This window comes from Cannabis sativa, unplaced genomic scaffold, assembly GCF_029168945.1.
Source record: "Cannabis sativa cultivar Pink pepper isolate KNU-18-1 unplaced genomic scaffold, ASM2916894v1 Contig7, whole genome shotgun sequence".
In the NCBI taxonomy this organism is placed as follows: Eukaryota; Viridiplantae; Streptophyta; class Magnoliopsida; order Rosales; family Cannabaceae; genus Cannabis; species Cannabis sativa.
The window spans coordinates 3,522,973-3,532,437 of NW_026870043.1; the positions used below are offsets into that span (position 1 = coordinate 3,522,973).

The 9,465-nt window shown below is 32.7% G+C and overlaps 1 long non-coding RNA gene across 1 annotated transcript; it reads left to right on the top strand.

The window, feature by feature from the left end:
• The first annotated feature begins 4,400 nt into the window (after nt 1–4,400).
• On the top strand, nt 4,401–7,612 carry LOC133033432 (uncharacterized). Its single transcript, XR_009685595.1, has 5 exons — nt 4,401–4,778; nt 4,991–5,012; nt 5,126–5,196; nt 6,982–7,271; nt 7,356–7,612. It is a non-coding gene; the product is annotated as an uncharacterized LOC133033432 (long non-coding RNA).
• The last annotated feature ends 1,853 nt before the right edge of the window (nt 7,613–9,465 follow it).

Consider the following 9,465-nt stretch of genomic DNA (forward strand, 5'->3'; position numbering starts at 1 on the left):
AAATATTCCTATTTAAGTTAATATTCAGTTATCCATAACTAACCAACTTAAATCTGAATATATTTTGAATTCAAAATTTTAAAATTAAGTTGAGGAATTTTAGGAATTGGTTATTAAGATTCTTTAGATATTTTTTAAATTGATATTTTTCAAATATTAACTTAAAATGGAATATCTTAGATATTTTTAGGTTAATATCTTTTTGAATATTAACTTAAAATATCTACTAAAAATATCTACAAAATTAAGTGGTTACAACTTAATTTTGAATTTAATTAAATCTGATTTGAAAGATATTTAAGTTGATTTTTTAGATTCTTTCTAAAACAACTTAAACAAGATATTTTCAAATTCGTTCCATTTAAATATTCAAATTTTTTTTGAATTTAATTAATAATTGAAAATTAATTAAAGTTGATTTTTTATTTAAATCAATTTTAATTTTTAATTTTTCATTATTATATTATGGAACTTGTTCGATATTTATTTGAATTTACTTTTCAAATTAAATAATAATTGAAAATTAATTAAAGTTGATTTTATAATTAAACCAACTTTAATTTGTAATTTTTCATTATTACAATATCGAATATTATGATTATACAAAATACATATATATTTTTTTTAAATAATGAGCTTTTAATAAAAAGATATTCGATCTCCATTGTTGGTCTTACAATAGTTAAACTTATTCAATATAACCTCGAGACGCTAGACTTCGTCCCCCTATGGATGGTTATTCGTTGAACACTTTTAACACCGTAAGATTTCATTTGATAAGTGTTTTGTGAGTTTTCGTCTCTATTTAGACTCTTCTCTACGGTGACTACTTAGAGATAAACTCATAGAACATGAAACAATGTTGGAAGCTCATAAAATGAGAATAACCTTGACTCTCGCCTACCGGGACAACGTTGGATTCTCATTTTGATCGAATAAAAGGTTGCTAAAATGTTTATTTTAGATGAGCTGACAACTCTATTCAACTAATGTTATCTTTGACTCTCGCCTACCGAGACATTGTATTTTGTTATGTTGGAAACCTTGGAAAATAACTATGTTAGATTTAGTATTTCTATAACATATGTCATTACTTCTTATTTTCTAAACTTGTGTATGAATTTTGAACCAAAACCTTACTTCTGTTTTATTGATGTGTTGTAGTGTCTATAATCCCCTTCTCATTCCACTCCTAGTTAATATCTTAGCAATTGAACTTGAAGTTATAAACTCCTTGTCAGAGTAATACTTCACATATGCTCATGATGGACTTTAAGTTCCGAAAAGGTGTAAGCTGTGAATTGTTCACTCTGAAGAGCAAATAGTTCATAACTCCATAAATCCTACTACTTCAAGCTTAGTTGAGAAGATAAGAGAAAGTGATTCTACTTCCTCAAGTTATACTTCACAACAAAATAAACTAGCAAGAACAACAATTAACAAACGAATAAGCAGTAATGCTTTAGTCTTCGAATCATGTGTGTTAGAGAATGATAAATCCATTTGGATTCTTGATTCTGGGTCTACAAACCATGTAAGTTGTTCATTGCAATTGCTTGAGAATTGGAATTATTTGAAATCCGGAGAGTTGAAACTTAAAGTTGGTAATGGCGAAATGGTTTCGGTTAGAGCTAGAGGAAAAGCCAAACTCAAGTTTCAAAACAAAATTTTGGAATTAGACAATGTCTTATACATTCCAAATTTCAGTAGAAACTTGGTTTCTGTTTCATGCTTACAATTGCAACAATACAAATTAGATTTTTCGGATTCTGGTTCTACCATTTCTCGAAATGACATTCAGATTTGTGTTGCATCCATGGAACAGGGGCTTTATGTTCTTAGACCAGAAACACCATTTGCTCTACATAACGAACTTTTTAAAGTAGCTAAACCTAGAAACCACAAAAAGCAAAAGATCGATGATGATAATGAAACATATCTATGGCATTTACGTTTAGGTCATATAGGCTTTGATAGACTCAATAGGCTAACCAAAGACGGTCCATTGAAAAATGTCGTCTTAGGTGAACTGCCAGTATGCGAGTCCTGCCTAGAAGGAAAAATGACTAAACGTTCTTTCTCTGCAAAGGGAGAGCGTGCCAAAATCCCTCTAGGGTTAGTGCATTCCGATGTCTGCGGACCTTTGAATGTCAAAGCCCGAGGTGGTTATGAGTACTTCGTCACTTTCATTGACGATTACTCTAGATATGGACATATTTACCTTATGCATAAGAAATCTGAAACATTTGCAAAGTTTCAAGAATTTCATGCTTTGGCCCAAAACCAATTAGGTAAATCATTAAAGATCTTGCGAACTGATAGGGGTGGAGAATATATGGATATGCAGTTCAAAGATCATTTAATTGAACTTGGAATTGAATCTCAATTAACCGCCCCTAGCACTCCACAGCAAAATGGAGTTGCAGAAAGACGGAATCGCACGCTTTTGGAAATGGTTAGGTCTATGCTTAGTTTTTCAACTCTACCTACGTCCTTCTGGGGATATGCAATTCAGATGGCAACTGACATTTTCAATGTTGTTCCATCTAAATCAATCCCTAAGACACCTTTAGAACTTTGGAATGGTCGTACACCTAGTTTACGCTACGCCATTACAGAATCTGGGGGTGCCCTGCTCATGTCTTAAGAAAGAAAGACGGCAAACTTGAGTCACGTACTGAAGTTTTCATGTTTGTCGGTAATTCTAAAGAGACTAGGGGTGGACTATTTTATAGTCGCAAGGATGATAAAGTGCTTGTTTCTACAAATGCCACTTTCCTTGAAGATGACTATATTAAGAATTTCAAATCACAAAGTAAAGTAGTGTTGGAGGAAATGCTTTCAGATATAAGTCCTTCCAATGTTCCGTTCTCTTCCACACAAGAAGAGGACAATCCCACTCCCTCAGTTGAACAAACTGAGAAATATACTACTAAAGTTTCTGTTCAGAAGACAACCGTACCTCGTCGTAGTGGGAGGGTTTCAACAAAACCTGCTCGTTATGGCTTGGATGGTGAAATCAATATGGTCGTAGGTGACGGTATTGATGACGATCCATTAAGCTATAAACAGGCAATGGCTAGTCCGCAACGGAAACGATGGTCAGCCGGCATGGATTCAGAAATGGATTCCATGAAAAAGAACAAAGTCTGGGTATATGTAGACGCACCTGACGACTATCACCCGATAGGATGCAAGTGGGTTTACAAGAAGAAAAGAGGAGCTGGAGGCGAAGTCGAAACTTTTAAAGCTAGACTTGTAGCCAAGGGTTATACCCAAAGAGAAGGCGTGGACTATGAGGAAACTTTTAGTCCTGTTGCCATGCTCAAATCCATCCGAATTCTTCTCTCCATACCGCCGCTTTCGATTATGAAATCTGGCAAATGGATGTCAAGACTGCCTTCCTTAATGGGGTACTTGAAGAAACCATCTATATGGAGCAACCAGAAGGTTATGTTCTTCCTGGGCAAGAAAAGAAAGTTTGCAAGTTAAACAAGTCTATCTATGGACTTAAGCAAGCTTCTCGCTCATGGAACAAAAGGTTTGATGAAATCATCAAGACCTACGGCTTTCTTCAGAATGAAGATGAACCTTGTGTTTACCAACTCAAGGAAGACCAAATAGTAGTATTCCTGGTCCTTTATGTTGATGACATTTTGATCATTGGAAACAATATTAAGAAAATGACTCACATTAAGGAATGGCTCAACACTCAATTCGAAATGAAAGATTTGGGTGAAGCAGCCTATGTTCTTGGTATTCAGATTATCAGAAACCGGAAGAACAGATCTCTTGCTCTCTCTCAAACGAGAGATTCTTCATGAACAATGCCAATGGGGCAAACATGCCCTCTAGATTCGGTATTCGTCTATCTAAGGAACAGTCACCGACTGATCCTCAAGAGATAGAGGACATGGCAAATATTCCCTATGCCTCTGCAGTTGGAAGTCTAATGTATGCAATGTTGTGCACTAGACCTGACATCTGTTATGCTGTTGGAATTGTGAGCAGGTATCAGTCTAATCCAGGACAAGAACATTGGAATGCAGTTAAGTATATTCTGAAATACTTAAAGAGTACAAGGAATTTTGTGTTAGTCTACAAGGGTGGTGCTTTAAATCCCATAGGCTACACTGATTCAGATTTCCAGGCAAGTCTTGAAGACAGGAAATCCACATCTGGGATGGTGTTTACTCTTGGGGGTGGAGCGGTGGTTTGGAGAAGTGCTAAACAAACCTCGATATCGGACTCAACTATGGAAGCTCAATACATAGCAGCAGCCGAAGCTGCTAAAGAACTTGTCTGGCTAAGAAAGTTCTTCACCAGCATAGGAGTTCACTACAAGAAAAGGGACATTTTATCCCATTTTTTTACTTAACAAAAATAAAAAATGGGATAAAAGATATATTGAGACTTTTTATCCCACTTTTAGATTTGACACCTCAAATATGTAGCAAATATTTTTTTAGACAAGGGCTTTGTTTGGTAGAATGTTAAAAAAAAAATATTAAAGGCAAAAAAATAAGTTCAAGATTCGATTTTTATGGGTTTGCCAAACAGGGATTAATTTTTTTTAGGGGAACCTTTTATCCCGGTTATTAGTTAAAAACCGGGATAAAAAGTCATCCCTAAAATCACAGTAGTACTCATACCAGTACAACCTCGACAACCTAACCATCTCGCCCAAACCCAGAAACCCTTACCCAAATCCCATGAGACTCGATCATCTATTCCAGATTCGTCCAAATCCGTCGAAGCACTTCATAAAACTATTAAAGGTATACTTTTTTCTTTATTCTTTTTTCCCTGTTTTGCATTTTTTCCACCATTTTTTTTTCTGGTTGGGGCTGGGTGGAAATGTGAAAGAGTTTATGTGAAGCATTTCTAATTTTTTAGTTGTATCACTAATGATTTACTGTATTGACTAATAATGGTCTTTTTCAATTATAAATCTTCTTTCCTCTCCATGGATGCACCTTGGGAAAACTAGGTTTCAAGCATCAAAAGCCATGGTATGTTTGTGCTCCTCTTTTTCCTTCTCCTGCCATTGAATATCTTAGAGTTCTTCTTCTATTTTATTTTGAGTTTCAAACTCACTTTAAACTCCATTAATTTGAGCTTTAAGGTTAGGGTCAAGCAACTTCATGCTTAGAAGGAAAGGAGCCTGTGCAAAGCTATGTCTTGAAAGAAAACAATGTGAGTTTTTAAAGCTTGGTGGCTGTTTCTTCTCATCTCTTAAGTTCAAATTTTCAGTACCTATTTCTAAGTTTTAGTAGACCATTGATGTGTCAATTAAGCATTGAAATATACTTTCAAGCTTAATTAACTTAGAGTAAAAAGATCAATCATGTAGTTATTTTTATTTTTTGTGAATTCATTATTTTATTTTAAGCACATAAAACCAAATTCTTTTTATTAAATAGAAGGTTTGTCGTGTCGTTGTTTTTTTCTTGGTTAGTTCATGTCACTTGTAGCGTTCATGCTGAAATCTGCAGGTGTTAGCCATGTAGTTCCAGCATTTTAAAATGGCTGAAATTTAATTGGTAATTTGACTCGCATGATTTTAAAAATTCATTTGGTCTTTTGATGTTTGGATCTTCTGTTACACTTGAATGTGCTAAGCATTGTCTTATGACAGTGAGCTTCTCTAGTAACGGTGTAGGGACTGATTTTCTATTACTTGAGACACGGTTTAATTATATCTTGATAGTATATAAAAAATTATTTTTTAGTATTTCATAGTGATAGTTCTCTCAAGAACAATTATTTTTTATTTCTCTATTTGAGTGTTAATTATGACTTTCTTTCCCCTGCCTTAGGTTGCTATCCCTATCGTGCCAACCATTAGAGTCCTATGCACTTTTACAAAATTGAGTAAAAGAGGTATTTTCTAGTTCTTTTGCGAGTGTTTACTTTAGTCTCATTGCTGTAAAATACTTTATTTTGCCAAATAGTTTCTAAAAACAAATTATAGTTGAGTTACCTCACTAGCATTACAACAACTGTTATATGCTGCATAAAATAAAATTTCGTTGTTAAATGGTGATCTTTTGCTCTTCGTCTTCTCCATATAACGTTGTTATGGTCTCTTTTAATTTAATGAATTGGAAACTTTTTCTAATTACAGCATGTGGTTGTAAATTTGAGGTATTATTTGTTTAAATTTTACTCCTCAAAGACCATTTTTCACTTTGCTACTGAAATTATTTTGAGAAAGATAATCTTTTAAGAATGAATCTTTTAAGTTAGTTTTGAACAGAGATTGTGTTGTGAGATGTAATGTTTAAGTTATTTTGCAAGTAATGTTGTTTAGGATAAAAGGGAGACATAGATAGAGACAACAAAAAAAGAGGCTCTTGCTGTACAAACTTGTCTTTGGGATGGTGGCTTGTCTATTTCATTATCATATACATAATTAATTATATATATATATATTTTCTTTGTTTTAACTAATTTCTCTTTGGATTATTGGACCTAGGATTCAGAAAAAGTATTAAATTTGTTTCATTTCATTTTCCTGTCTAAATTCATAATTATTATTTTTTGTTCAATGCAATATCAAAGCAATTGAAACAATGATTTTAATTTGAACATTTTTTAAATTACATTAATTAATGTTGGTTGTGGATTGTTATTAGAAAATGAATCAAAATATTGGTGATTATTGATTACTAGCTAAAGGTACATTATTGACCAACAAATTTTTACTAATTATAAAGCTATTAGAGGAGTTTGAATATATTAGATATTCATCCGTAGTGAAGTATGTTCTGCGATATAAATATACTGCGGTTGGATGGGTGGCAATTATTATATTGTTAAATGCTTTTGTGATTATTTTTTCTTGTTATCCGATTTAATTACTTGTGTGCATTATTAGATAGTTATTAAATTTGGAAATGTTGTAGAAATAGGGAAAACTTTGGCGAATTTTTTTTAGGATTCTTAAATGAACATGTTTTTTAATATTTTATTACCAAGAACCGATTGACAACTATGAACATCAAGAACAACCAATGGTCTATGAGGATGTAAGTCAATGTGTAAAATTATGTTCGGATAACATTGACAATGTTGTGGCTGAGGGTGTCATAATTGAGGCGGTTGGTTTCTTTTCATATCATGGTGACATAATTTCAAATGATTATGCACGGGTTCAAATCACACAAGTTATTCAAGGGGAAGTTGAAATCCCATATCGAAGAGGTGCAATACGCTATGTTCGTGATATGCTTCAACATTTAACTCCTATTACAGCCATAAAAGAAAAAGTAAGTAAATACTCATTTTTACTATAAATACAAACATATAAAAGTACTATCTTCTTAATTAGTTTTATTTTTTTAATTTGACAGTTTAGCGGCCTATCCCAATATTCTGAGGACGATCATCTCTTACTGATTCGATAACAGTGGTTAAGTCAATTGCTTCCCTTGATATATAACAATTAATTATAGTAGTCTTTTATTGTATTTTTTCAGACATTGTGGAGTATTTTAGAGATTTATCCATAATATGTAAAATGTTATTTAAAATTGAACTTACAAATTATTATTGTTGTTATTAAAAATGATATTAATCATTCATTTTTAATTAATTTTTTTATTATACATACTCTATATAATTATAAAAATAAAAATTATATTTATTATTATTGAAAAAAAATGAATGAAATAAAATGTAATAAAATTAAAAGGAAAAAAATAAAAAACCAATACATTTGCAAAATGAGATCAAAATTAAGGTGACTTTTTATCCCACTTTTTTTTAAAAAAACTGGGATAAAATGTACCCTTTTATCCCAGTTTTTTTATAAAAAGTGGGATAAAAGAGTACATTTTATCCCAGTTTTTTCATGAAAAGTGGGATAAAAAGTACCATTTTATCCCACTTCTTTCTAAAAACCGGGATAAAATGGGTACTTTTTATCCCGGTTATTATGAAAAAACCGGGATAAAAAGTACCCCTTTTATCCCAGTTTTTTAAATACCTTTTATCCCACTGGCATACATCCCGGTTTTCATTTTAGCGAAAACCGAGATAAAAAGCCTTAAAAACCGGGATAACAATGGAGCAATAGCAAACAGCAAAGAACCTCGAAGCCACAAGAGAAGCAAACACATTGAAAGGAAGTATCACATTATCAGAGAATACATGGCAAGAGGGGATGTACTAGTTGAGAAAGTCGACACAGAGGACAACTTGGCTGATCCATTTACCAAAGTCTTGGCCGTGACAGCCTTTGAAAAGCACCGTCAGAATTTAGGATTAATTGATATGTACTAATTAGTTTTATATTAGTGCAAGTGGGAGTTTGTTAGGTTTTATGCCCTAAATAAAACTCCATTTCAATGTAATCTATTTTATTCAACATCAATAAAGAAACAGAAGTATTTTTCATTCATTTGTGTATGTTTTGGTTCACTTTATCAATAGCTTGTCTATTTGATTTATAAATTCATCTTAAACCCTTTTCACATACTTGATCATGTTTATTGTGCTGTCACCACATTGGAAAGTAGACATGACTATGTGAATAAAGTTTCCTAGATTTATCAGACACAGGGTTTTACTGATATGATAATCTACAACAAGAGTTGACTTGTATTTGGAGAAATACTATGTTCTTTCCAGAACATTGGTTAAAGTAAAGCTCAGGTTGGATGCATGGAGTATGCATCGGAAGGGACCGATATTGAACTTTGATTTAGATTTAATTAAACTTACCGTAAAATCTATTCAAGTCAATATCGCCAAGTTGATCCTAGATCAAATGATCTTAATCCTGTTATGATTAGGCTCAATCTTGAAAGGCTATTTGTGTTCCTTTGAATTGTTAGTTAAGCCTACTTTTAGGCCAGGGTGATACATACCTTTTGGGAACACGGTAGTGCAATTGAGTGGGAGCGCTAGCATAAACATGTAATCTATAGCTTCTATCTGACAAATAGTAAGCAAAGGATGATTTCCTTCGAGCTTGACCAAACGAAAATAAATGGTAGAGATCTCATTTCACATAAGCTGAAATATCATTTATAAGGGGTCAAGTGTTTTAAGGATAAAATACATAGTAGGGTGTTACGGTAATTTAATCCCTTTACTGTGTAGATCATTCATATAGAGGATCATTGATCACATTAGGATTATAACAATGGATAACTAATGATGTGTCTATATGGTGGAACATATAGAACATTCTATATACTGAGAGTGCAATTCTAAGTTCTATGCGTGGATTCAACGAAGAATTAATAAGTTAGTGAATTTTAGTGCTAAATTCTTGATCTACTTATTGGAAGCTCAGTTATATAGACCCATGGTCCCCCCACTAGTTGAGATAATATTGCTTGTAAGACTCATGTAATTGGTTTTGATTAATCAATTATAATTCACGAATTAGACTATGTCTATTTGTGAAATTTTCACTAAGTAAGGGCGAAATTGTAAAGAATGAGATAATAGGGG